General features: G+C 39.8%; 1 long non-coding RNA gene across 1 annotated transcript; it reads left to right on the top strand.

Annotated features, from left to right (window-relative positions):
* Positions 1 to 8,247: 8,247 nt before the first annotated feature.
* Positions 8,248 to 11,455, top strand: LOC122561526. The gene is made up of 3 exons (XR_006315033.1): positions 8,248 to 8,282; positions 8,395 to 8,430; positions 11,413 to 11,455. It is a non-coding gene; the product is annotated as an uncharacterized LOC122561526 (long non-coding RNA).
* Positions 11,456 to 11,841: the final 386 nt, after the last annotated feature.

Below are 11,841 nucleotides of genomic sequence, written 5' to 3'. Positions count from 1 at the left end.
GGCCAGTGCAGTACCCGATGGCATTAGTGGCGTCTGCACTGGCAAGGACTCATAGTGGCGAGGGCATCAGTGGAAACGAGATGGCGCTGAAGAGTGGCGACTCTTGTTCTAGTAGTGGCAGTGCAACCAAGGGGACTTGTGGTTAGCCACCAGGCACATGGCCCTTGGCACAGCACTTAACAAGAAGGACTGCAAAGTTGAACACTGTTTCTTTATTTTGCTGCCTTGGTGTTCTATGCTTTGGTTTATTTTTCTGCATTTTAAGATGGTGCCAAACGGTGGTGGTACTCTATAACACTTTTCACTATTTTGTGACAAAATACATGTGACAATAATAAATAAATGTTGCATCAACATGACACTTTCCATTGATAGGTTTGAAAACGTTACGAAATATCCCTTAAAAGACAGCAGATGATACATATTCTACAGGGGCTGGACTGATACCTAGTGTGAAAAGGCAAAAAAGTGCATTCTTTCAGAAGAAATGCAAAAACTACAAATTCATCCCCGTTAAACTTTCATTGTGCAATATTCCTGGAAAATGGTCAAAATGGTTGCAAGTAGCTGCTTATACCACTTCTCCACGATTTCCATTCATTCTCTGCCAAAGTTCTTTACAAAGAAGAACCTTGCAAACCTCTAACCTGTTTGTTTCACAATAAAAGACATGAGAGCAATTAAAATCAATATCAAACATGAAGGGAAAGTTTGCCTCTGTGTCAGCTGCAGTACATTCATAAAACTGCTGTTTATAAACATGGTCACCAATTTGTCTGAACATGGGTGCAATTTGTTTTGTAGATGTTATTGGTAAGGGCTAAATTTCTGGTCTATTTCTAATTGTCCTTGTGAACTTTTAAAAGTAGGTCTGGAGTCACACGTAGGCCAGACCAGGCAAGGACCAGGCAATTTTCCTGACTGTGTGGTAATGAGGTCACAAAGTCACCAGTTGAAACAGGATAGATCAAAAAGTGCATATAATAAAATTGAAATGGAATTAGCAGAGACCCTGTTTGATCAGATGATTGAGACAAAGCAGGAGCAAATAGATAACAATGCAGACATCTTTAGCTCAGATAAATTAACTGAGTTACAAGAGAAAGATGAAAATTTAAAGCGGATATATCAAAAGGCATACACAGAAAAGAAATCCAAATGTATCCCTGAATGTTATTACCTTAAAAATTATGTCTTAATAAGGAAATGGAGACTATCACACATTTAGGCAGATGAGAAATCGGCAGAAATTCACCACATCGTATTGCCAGTGGGGTATAGAAAGGAGGTGTTGCGAATGGCACATGAGCTACCACTTGGGGGTCATTTAGGATTGAGGAAAACACAAGCTAAAATACAAAAATATTTTTTGCTGGCCTGGACTGGACAAGGATGTTGTTGAATTTTGCCAGATGTGTCATACATGTCAAGTAATTAGAAAACCACAGACGGTAATAAAACCCACACCTTTTAATATCTATTCCTGCATTTGAGGAACCTCTTGATTGATTGCATATGTTCCCTACCTCAAACAAAATGTGGGACTCAGTATTTGTTAATAATAATGGATATATCGACTAGATTTCTAGAGGCCGTTCCATTACTCAACATCGCAGCTAAAAGGATTCTAGAGGAATTACTCAATTTTTTCACTAGGTATGGACTACCAATAGAGATACAAACAGATCAAGGGTCAAACTTCACATTAAAATTATTCAAGGAAGTTATGGACAGCTTAGGAATAAAACAATTCAAATTTACTGTGTACCATCCAGAATCGCAGGGAGCGTTAGAAAGGTGGCATCAGACATTAAATACCATGTTGAGGGTTTATAGTCAAGACTATCCAATTGATTAGGATAAGGGAATTCTGTTTGTGCTTTTTACAATAGAGATGCACCAAATGAATCGATCAAATTGAGTCCATTTGAATTGGTTTTTTGGCATGAAGCGAGAGGACTGTTAAAATTCATTAAGGATAAATTAGTAAGTCAGAATTCAGAAACCACACATTTGGACTATGTGTCAAATTTTAGGGAGCGATTAAATAGAGCTGGGGAATTGGCTAGACAGCATTTAAAAGTATTGCAGCATGCAATGAAACAGGAAGCAGACAAGAAATCTAAAATTAACAATTTTGCTATTGGGGACATTGTATTACTGTTACTTCCAGTGATAGGTGAACCTTTAAAAGCAAGGTTTAGTGGACCTGATCAAGTCGAAACAAAATTGAGTGAGGTGAACTACTTGATAGAGACTCCAGACAGAAAGAAATCTCACCGTGTGTCATGTGAATATGCTCAAAAGGTACTTTGACAGGAAAGGCAAGCAACAGAAGAATGTGTTATTGATTACAACACAGAGGGATGAGCCAAGTTCAGAGGATTCTGAATTGAACATTCCTCAAATTAAATGGGACAATGAGGAAGTTGTCAAAAATTGGGATAAGGTTTTGAGTTACCTTCCCGAGAAAATCGAAAGACCCAAAAGAGTTATTACTATCACATGGAATGATATGTGGAAATAAGCTGGGAAGTACTAACCTAATTATGCACGATGAAGATAAAGGAGATGTAGTTCTGATTAAGCAATATCCTTATAGGCATAACCCTCTAAAGTTGGCACAGATTGAAAAGGAGATTGAACGCATGCTTCAAGACATAATCAAAGTGAATTACAGTGACGGGAGCCCACCCATAATAATGGTGCCAAACACAGATGGTACCCAACGGTTATGTGTGGACTATCACAAAGTCAATGCAGTTACAAAGACTGATGCATATCCGATTCTGTGTTTGGAAGATTATGTTGAGAAGGTAGGACAAGGAACTTGTATTTCTAAGTTGGACTTGCTCAGAGGATACTGGCAGGTACCTTTGTCAGAAAGAGCAAAGGCAATTTTGGCTTTCATAATGCCAAATGGACTGTATCAATTTAAAGATGGAAATGTGTTGCTGGAAAAGCGCAGCAGGTCAGGCAGCATCTAGGGAACAGGAGAATCGACGTTTCGGGCATTAGCCCTTCTTCAGGAATGGGCTGAAGAAGGGCTAATGCCCGAAACGTCGATTCTCCTGTTCCCTAGATGCTGCCTGACCTGCTGCGCTTTTCCAGCAACACATTTCCATCTCTGATCTCCAGCATCTGCAGACCTCACTTTCTCCTGTATCAATTTAAAGTCATGCAATTTGACATGAAAAATGCGCCAACCACATTTCAGAGACTAATCAATTAATAAGGTCATTGCCGGATTGTCCAACTGTGTCGTTTATATAGATGACCTGGTGAGTTTTAGTCACACATAGAAGGAACATTTACAACATTTATCAGACTTGTTTAATCGACTTCAGAAGGCAGGCTTGGTGATAAATCTAGCTAAAAATGAATTTGCCAAAGCCCGAGTCACCTTCCTGAACCATGTTATTGGACATAGACAAGTGGCCTCAGGGAATGCAAGAACAAAGGTAATTGGGGAGTTTCCCATGCCATTGACAAAAAGAGCAGTACTGCAATTCCTGGGATTGAGTGGATTTTGTCAAACAATTGTACCAAATTTTAGTAGTGTGGCTACTCCAATCACTGAATTGCTAAAGAAACGCAAGACGTTTCAGTGGACAGTGAACTGTCAGAAGGCATTTGACAGACTGAAAGCTGTGTTAACCACTGCCCCGGTAGAAGCCACACCTAATTATGCAAAGCAATTCAAGGTGGCTGTTGATATAAGTGATGTGGGTGTCGACGCTGTGCTCTTGCAAGAAGACAACAAGAAGATAGAAAGACCTATCAGGTATTTCTCCAGGAAGTTGAACATTCATCAGCAGAGATATTCAACAGTTCAGAGGAGACTTTGAGCTTGGTGTTGGCTTACAATATTTCAGTGTTTATGTTAGCTGCTACATATCTGAGACAATCATATATGCTAATCATAACCTATTTAAGTTTGTGGAGAAATTGAAGGACAAAAATGCAAGACTTTTTGATGGAGCCTGTTGTTACAGCCATTCACTTTGAAACTTTGCATGTAGCTGGACGAGAAAACGTGATTGACAAAGCATTGTTGAAACTTGAATGAGAAACGGAGGTGTTCGGTGGCAGGAGTACAACAGACTAAAGTGGAATGTAGTTGTGCGTGTTTGCATGTTTATAGTCAATGTAATGTATATGTGTCTTTTAGAATACTAACCACTTTTTAAGGGGTTTTAACTGAAGCTATCTTTGGATATTGATAGTTAATTGTTTTAAAGGGGGGAGGTGTGACAAAGCTGTTCTTTTAACAAGATTATGCTGTCCTTGTTTTTTTTCAGAGAGGTTGTAAATGAGGGGTTCTGTAAAGTCTGAGTTTGGATGGATTTTAGGGCCCATTCATTTATAGCTAACAGATACTGCCTCAGGCAGAATGCTTTCAAGTTTAAAACAAACACTCTTGTAAGAAAGAGGACTGACAGGGTCTCGCAGCTCAGCTATTCTCTGGTTTGGTTTTAATGCAGCAGTGTGTGTGTGTGTGTGTGTGAAGAAAGGCTGCTGGACCCTCTTTTGCTGCCTTCTCTCCTACAAGGACTGTTTGATTTTTCCTTTTGTGCCAAGGGATGTTTACGGGGATTGTTGCAAGTATTTTGGAACTACGTCATTAAGTTGGAATAGTCTGTTGGGTTATTGGATAGGATAAGTTACTTGGTATTCTGTTTTCTGTTCTGTGTTTCATTTAGTAATCTTGTAAATAAATTCTGTTTTATTTAAAACTAAGTCATTTGACCAGCTGATTCTCTCCTGGAATATCCACTGTACACTTGCTTAAATCAAACAGTGAAGTCAGGATCTGGGCTACCTTCTTGAAATGTTTTGAGGGGTCTGGCTTGATCCATAATAGATGGTAATAATATGCTTTTGTTAAATGTGGAAGACAATGGAATATAGAAACTGAAAAGGAAGATAAAAATTAAAACTAAAAAGTAAATAGAGTTAAACGGCTGAATTTTATCATTGGTTCAGGAATAATGAGCCATGCAATTTCCCAATGTCAGAATTCTGAATGAAACACATATATTACTTTCCCCATAGGAGTCCAAATGGTGTTGGAGCCATGTCTCCTGAAACAGACCTAGAATGGAAACAGAGGCAGGCAGATGGCAGGTCTGGCAGGTTAGAAGTTTCCATTCACTGGAATGTTAGCCCAATTCTGTAGATGACTGTTGGGCCCTTCATTGCCTGACATCCTGCCTCCATTGGAGAAAGTGAGGATTGCAGATGCTGGAACTCAGAGTCAGAGTGTAGTGTTGGAAAAGCACAGCTGGTCAGGCAGCATCCCAGGAGCAGGAGAATCGATGTTTCTGGCATTAGCCCTTGATCAGGAATCAGAAACCTGATGAAGGGCTTTTGCCCAAATGTCGATTCTCATGCTCCTTGGATGCAGCCTGACCTGCTGTGTTTTTCCAGCACTACACTCTCAATCCTGCCTCCATACTCGCTTATATGTCCTATTCCCCTCCATATCAGGTCCATGCTCAAACCTTATGCTTCCTCCATCCCTTCATGCCACTTCCATTGATACTTATCCAATATACCTATTATACACAGAATTTCATGAGCCCTTATAGGAAAGTCTTTGAAGCACTCATAAAAATATAAAACAAAACTCCATTCACATCCCCCTTGAAAAAATACTGTTCCTTTTGGAAGTTCATAGAAATGTTAATCAAATATACTGCCAGTCTAACTATGCTTGTGAAAGATTCTCCCCTGTCAAAGGTTTATAAATCTGTCAAAATAAACAGATTGCTTTCAAACAGTTCTTCAATTAAATTGAATTGCCATTAGCTTCTTATAAAACTGCCAATCAACCTACGTTCACAGTCCTCTTCACAGCCACGTAAACAACCCCTGCTGAACTAAATTATTGCTGAGGTTTGAAAGTCAGTACCACATTTATTATAAGATTCTATTGTAAACTGATTAAGCAAACCCTCTAGAGTTCAGCACAATAGAGTTTTTGAAGTTACCTGACCAGATGGCCAGACATGCTATCAGTTTTTTTCAAAGGTTTAACAGATGAACGTGCAATCAAAGAAGTCTAGTTTTTCAAAGACTCAATAAATGTGTGAACTTTAACTGAGTATAAAAATCAAAACAATGTGTCTAGATGACACATCAAAATCAGATTTACAATACTGTTGAATGCAGAAGACCCTTTAATTCACTGGATAAAACACTCTAACGTGACATTAGCTGGTTGATTTAATGGCCTCTTACCTTTTGAGGACATAGCTCAAGATCAATTAATACATTTAAAAAAACTTGAATTATCATACACCATTTCATCACAGTATTAGAAATTGACAAGAGCTTTTACACTTACTGGTCAAAATGTTCACCACTCCATAAGATGTTTCGCCCAAGCTTCACAAGCTAAATAAACAGCATGCTTCACATTGATGTCACTTTGATGAAGATATCTATTTCTAGGAAATTCACAACTGATCAAGACTGAGCCCAGTAACAATGTGACTGAGAGTTAGGTTGCCACCTTCTAAAATTTCCATGACAATTAAAGTGGGAGAATCAGGTGGGAAATTTTGAATTTAAAGTTTTCTCCTGCCTGAATATATACAGTTACTGATATGTTTGTACAGCATTGGGACAGAAGAATATAGCCCAATGTGGTCAATTATTTTTTTAAAATCGTATTAAAAATTGTATTTAATAAACAACTTACTCCCCTACTTACTTTTTCAACAAACAGGAACTTGTCAACTTTTCAACAAACTTGTCTCTATCAGTTTTTCATTTGTCTTTGAGACCTTTGAACTAAGTCACTAACTATAAGATGATCACTCTGAAATTCAACAGGGAATTCAGGAGAATCATCTTTACCCAGAAGGTAGTTTGAATATGGAACTTATGACCCTAAAGTTTATTTGAAATGAATAGTGTAGATAATTTTATGGAGTGGCCAGATAAATAAATGAAAAGGAAGGAATCAAAGACAATGCTGATAGGATTAAATGAACATGAATGGGTGCAGCCTCTTGTGCATACATGGCAGCCTGAGCCAATTGTGACTGAATGGCCTGATGTTGAGTGACAGATATTTTGTAATTTGGAAAAACAATCTTTAGTTGCAGAAAATGCATAACTTCTAACATAATAGTGTATTGATTAAAATGTGTTTTGCATAATTTGCTGCAGAAAACCTGAGCAAAACAAGTTATTTCAGGAGGGGGATATTCTGTCTTCAGTCTGAGCAGACGTTGGTCCTATTTCTAAATTGGTGGGACTCTTTAGTTTCTCGGCCTAAACTGCAGCCCACCCTGAAAATTTTAGATGAGTTTCAAATTAGATGGCCAAAGGCCAAGGACTGTCCTCTGGGAATTTTCCAGTAATCTCCAGGACACTTTTACAAGCAGCCAGGGAGAAGAATCACTGAGACACCAAATACAATTGTGTGTTTAATTTACTTTTTTGGAACAGTGATGAAAATGTTAGAAATTGTGAAAAAGGCCGACTATCAAGTATTATTAAATAGGTTAATAAAGAACTTTTTCACTTTCTGACTAGCATGGAAATCTCCAATCTCCAATTCATTCAGCCTGCTCTGCCAATTGTAAGATCAAGGTCCAATATCAGGCCAGCCTTAAATCTTCCTGGGTGCTGCACCTGGACCCAGAGACTCCATCTTATTTGCTTCTTTCAACCTTTGGGACTATTTCCTCAAAAAGTAAACATAAATTCCAGATATTACTATGAAACAGCAAGTCATGGGTTGGCTGTTCTGGAAATGTGAATGTTTGCTCCAGCTTCGTTCAATATTAGATGAAAGCATTGAAAGGTGGTTAGCCTGGGGAAACCAAAATTCCTTGGGATAGTCTAAAAATTAAGGCAATCTTGACTGGTGAAAGGGCCAGCACAGATACAATAGGGCAAACGGACCTCCTCTACCCCTTGTGCTGTAAGATTCTTTTCAAGAGATTTGCAAAATGCTCAGTTATTGGGCATGGTTGTCTAAAGATTCCAGTGTCACACTCCTTGGTGAGCATTGGGAATACATGTGGCAAAGTTACCATCTTTCGTGCTGCAACTTTGTGTGTAATAATTTGAAAGGATGGAAGATAGTGGTTTGGAAAATGAAATGAAATGTGGTCCTCATATACATCAGTGTGCTGGGCAGCAGAACTTGCACCCCGTATAGCAGTAAGAAATGAAATAATCAATTATATTTCAAATAATAATCAATTACTTTTGCTTTTTTTTTTCAGGGAACAATTGGTCCAAAGGGACAAAAAGGAGATACAGTAGGTTCTTTACAAACATTAATTCCCTCTGGATCCAGTCTAATCTAAATGGACAAAGCTAAAGTTAATAGGTTTGTCACTTGTGTACTAAATGGAATCTGTATCATTGCAGGGAAGGCCAGGACTGCCTGGGCCACCTGGATCAAATGTAAGTTTTTGTACAAAAAAATTAATGAATAAATCTAGATGTACAGACCAGAGACTCACAACTTTCTGAGAGACAACTGGAACTCCCAGATTGTCTCAGTATGTGTAATTAGGTAGTAGCATAATCAGTCAGCAGTATGAGACTCACCAGCATAGCAGAACTAAATAGGTGGTACTGACTGGGAGAGATCATTGGGTGGGGTCATAAAACACCATAGACTGTATAAGCACTCATATTTCTTTATTGCATTCTTTCCCAAGTAACTATATAGTTCTGCTTTAAATGTTATTGACACAGCCCATTTCTTGGAGAGTCCATGCGCCCACTAGATTTAAAGGTCTGAGATGGTGCAACTATCAGAAAATGTAGACAAGATGTGGGACTCTTTTCTCCTGAAAAGAGAGGGTTATGAGATAACCTGATAAAGGTCTTTAAAAAAGTAAGGCTTTGATATGGTAAATGTCAAGAAGATGTATTTAAACTTTGTCAGTGATGGTGGAATCCTGAGGCAACCCCATTTCAGCCAGTGGCAGAATCCTGGGAGCAAATTGCCAATTAAGAGGCTGTTTCTAGGGCCACTGTTTGATTAAGGATGGCAGCTCATTGGCCCCTCTGGTCCAACCACAGGTCTAGCAGCTCAGAAGCCTTAACAATGCCACCATTAATGAGGCCATTGCTACTGCTGCAACATTAGGGAGAAAGCACATTAATGGTTGGGAGAAACTGCAGGAAAGTCTTGGCAGTTGGGGTAGGAGCTGGTGTCCTGGTGCACATGTTTGCTAAGAGGTTGGCTATTAGCACAGGGGGCATCGTCCCGAGTCATAGAGTAGTCATAAAGGAGATTATGAGAGGTGGCATGGTGGCTCAGTGAAGCACTGCTGCCTCACAGTGCCAGGGACCCGGGTTTGGTCCCATCCTCAGGTGACTGACTGTGTGGGTTCATCCCACAGTCTGAAGATGTGCAAGCCAGGTAGATTAGCCACAGGAAATGCAGGGATAGGATAAGGGGGTGGATCTGGGTGGGCTGCTGTTTGGAGGGTCAGATTGGACTCGATGGGCTGAACAGCCTGCTTCCCCTATAGGGATTCTATGAGAGGTGTAAGAGAACAAAGAGTTTAGAGTGATTTGAATGTGGAGCTTACTACTACAGAATTAATGCAGATGAGTTGCACACTATATTTAAGTGGGAACTAGATAAGTGCATGAGGGAAAAAGAAATAGCATAATATGCTGACAGACTTTGATGAAGGTGGGTGGAAGGAAGCTTGTGTGGAACATAAACACTGGCATGGAACAGTTCGGCACTGCTTCTGTGCTGCATATTCTATGTAATCCCATGTTACCTTCTGAATAATGGTGTTTATGCTGAAGTGATGTGTTCACCTTCCCTGTTGTGGATTTGACCATGTTCCTTATGTAAATGTTTTTTTGTAGAGTCATAGGATCATAGAGATTTACAGCACAGAAACAGACCCTTTGGTCTAACTCATCCACGCCAACCAGATATCCTAAATTAACCTAGTCCCATTTGCGAGCATTTGGCTCATGTCCCTCTGAAGCCTTCCTGTTCATGTACCCATCGTGCCTTTTAAATGTTGTAATTGTACCAGCCTCCATCTGGAAGGTCATTCCATAAACCCTCTGTGTGAAAACGTTGCCCCTTAGGTGCCTTTCAAATCTTTCTCCTCTCACCCTAAACCTATGCCTCTAGTTCTGGATTCCCCAACCTGGGAAAATACCTTGTCTATTTATCCTATCCATGCCCCTCATGATTTTATAAACCTCCATAAGGTCACCTCTCAGCCTCCAAAGCTCCAGGGAAAACAGCCCCAGCCTGTTCAATCTCTCCCTATAGCTCAAACCCTCCAACCCAAACAACATCATTATAAATATTTTCTGAATCCTTTCAAGTTTCACAACGTCCTTCCTATAGGAGAGTCACCAGAATTGCACACAATATTCCAAAAGTAGCTGAACCAATGTCCTGTATAGCCTCAACATGACCTCCCAACTCCACACTCAATGCTCTGTTCAATAAGGGAAAAAATACCAAATGCCATCTTCACTACCTGCAACTCCACTTTCAAGGAACTATGAACCTGCACTCCGAGGTCTCTTTGTTCAGCAACACTACCCAGGACATTACCATTAAATGTATTCGTCCTGCCCTGAAGTACCTTTCCAAAATGTAGCACCTCACGCTTATCTAAACTACACTCCATCTGCCACTCCTCGGCTCATTGGCCCATCTCATCAAGATGCCATCATTTTCTCAGGTAAACTTCACTGTCCCCTACAACTCCAATTTTGCTGTCATCTGCAAACTTACTAATTGTACTTCCTAAGTTCACATCCAAATCATTTATATAAATGATGAAAAGCAAAGGACCCAGCATCGATACTTGTGGCACACCACTGGTCACAGAACTCCAGTCTGAAAAGCAACCCTCCACCACCACCCTCGGTCCTCTACCTTCAAGTCTCTTCTGTATCCAAATAGCTAGTTCTCCCTATATTCCATGAGATATAACCTTGCTAACCAGTCTACCATGAGGAATTGTGTTAAACGCTTTACTGAACTCCATATAGATCACGCCCATCACTCTGTCCTCATCAATCTTTTTTGTGACTTCTTAAAATAACTCAATCAAGTTAGTGAGACATGATTTCCCACCCACAAAGCGGTGTTGACTATGCCTAATCAGTCCTTGCCTTTCCAAATATGTGTAAATCCTATCCCTCTGGATTCCCTCCAACAACTTGCCCACCACTAATGTCAGGCTCATCGGTCGAGAGTTCCCTGGTTTGTCTTTATCACCTTTCCTAAACAGTGGCACTATGTTACCCAATCTTCAGTCTTCAGCACCTCACCGGTGACAATCAATGACACAAATCTCTCAGCAAGTAGTTTTGCCTTCATTTCAGTTTTGATCTTTCAGTTCATTGGTGACTAATTTCTTGATCTTCTCATTCACATTTCAGGTGACCTTCAAAAACAATAGCATTATTATTAAAGGCGAAAAGGTAAAAGGGAAATAGGCTTTTAATGCAAGTTTTTGTATAATTCATAACCATGTGGTGGGCAAGAAATGTCAGAGCTGGTTTATGTCACATCCTACGTGATGATGAATGGGAGTTGAATTGTACATTAATTTACAGAACAATCCTTCATATTGACCCCAGTTCTTCAACAAGGTGCCACACAAGGGGCTGCTGCATAAGATAAAGATGCATGGCATTATGGGTAAAATATGAGCATGGATAGAGGATTGATTCACTAACAGGAAGCAAAGAATGAGGATAAATGAGTGCTATTTTGGTTGGCAATCAGTAACTACTGGTGAGCCTCAGGGATCAGTGTTGGGACCGCAATTATTCAAAATTTATATAGATGATTTGGAGTTGGGGCCC

The sequence above is a fragment of the Chiloscyllium plagiosum genome, chromosome 23 (assembly GCF_004010195.1).
Source record: "Chiloscyllium plagiosum isolate BGI_BamShark_2017 chromosome 23, ASM401019v2, whole genome shotgun sequence".
Classification (NCBI taxonomy): domain Eukaryota; kingdom Metazoa; phylum Chordata; class Chondrichthyes; order Orectolobiformes; family Hemiscylliidae; genus Chiloscyllium; species Chiloscyllium plagiosum.
Note: the sequence above shows the minus strand (reverse complement) of the source record. Positions and strands in the feature narration are given on the sequence as shown.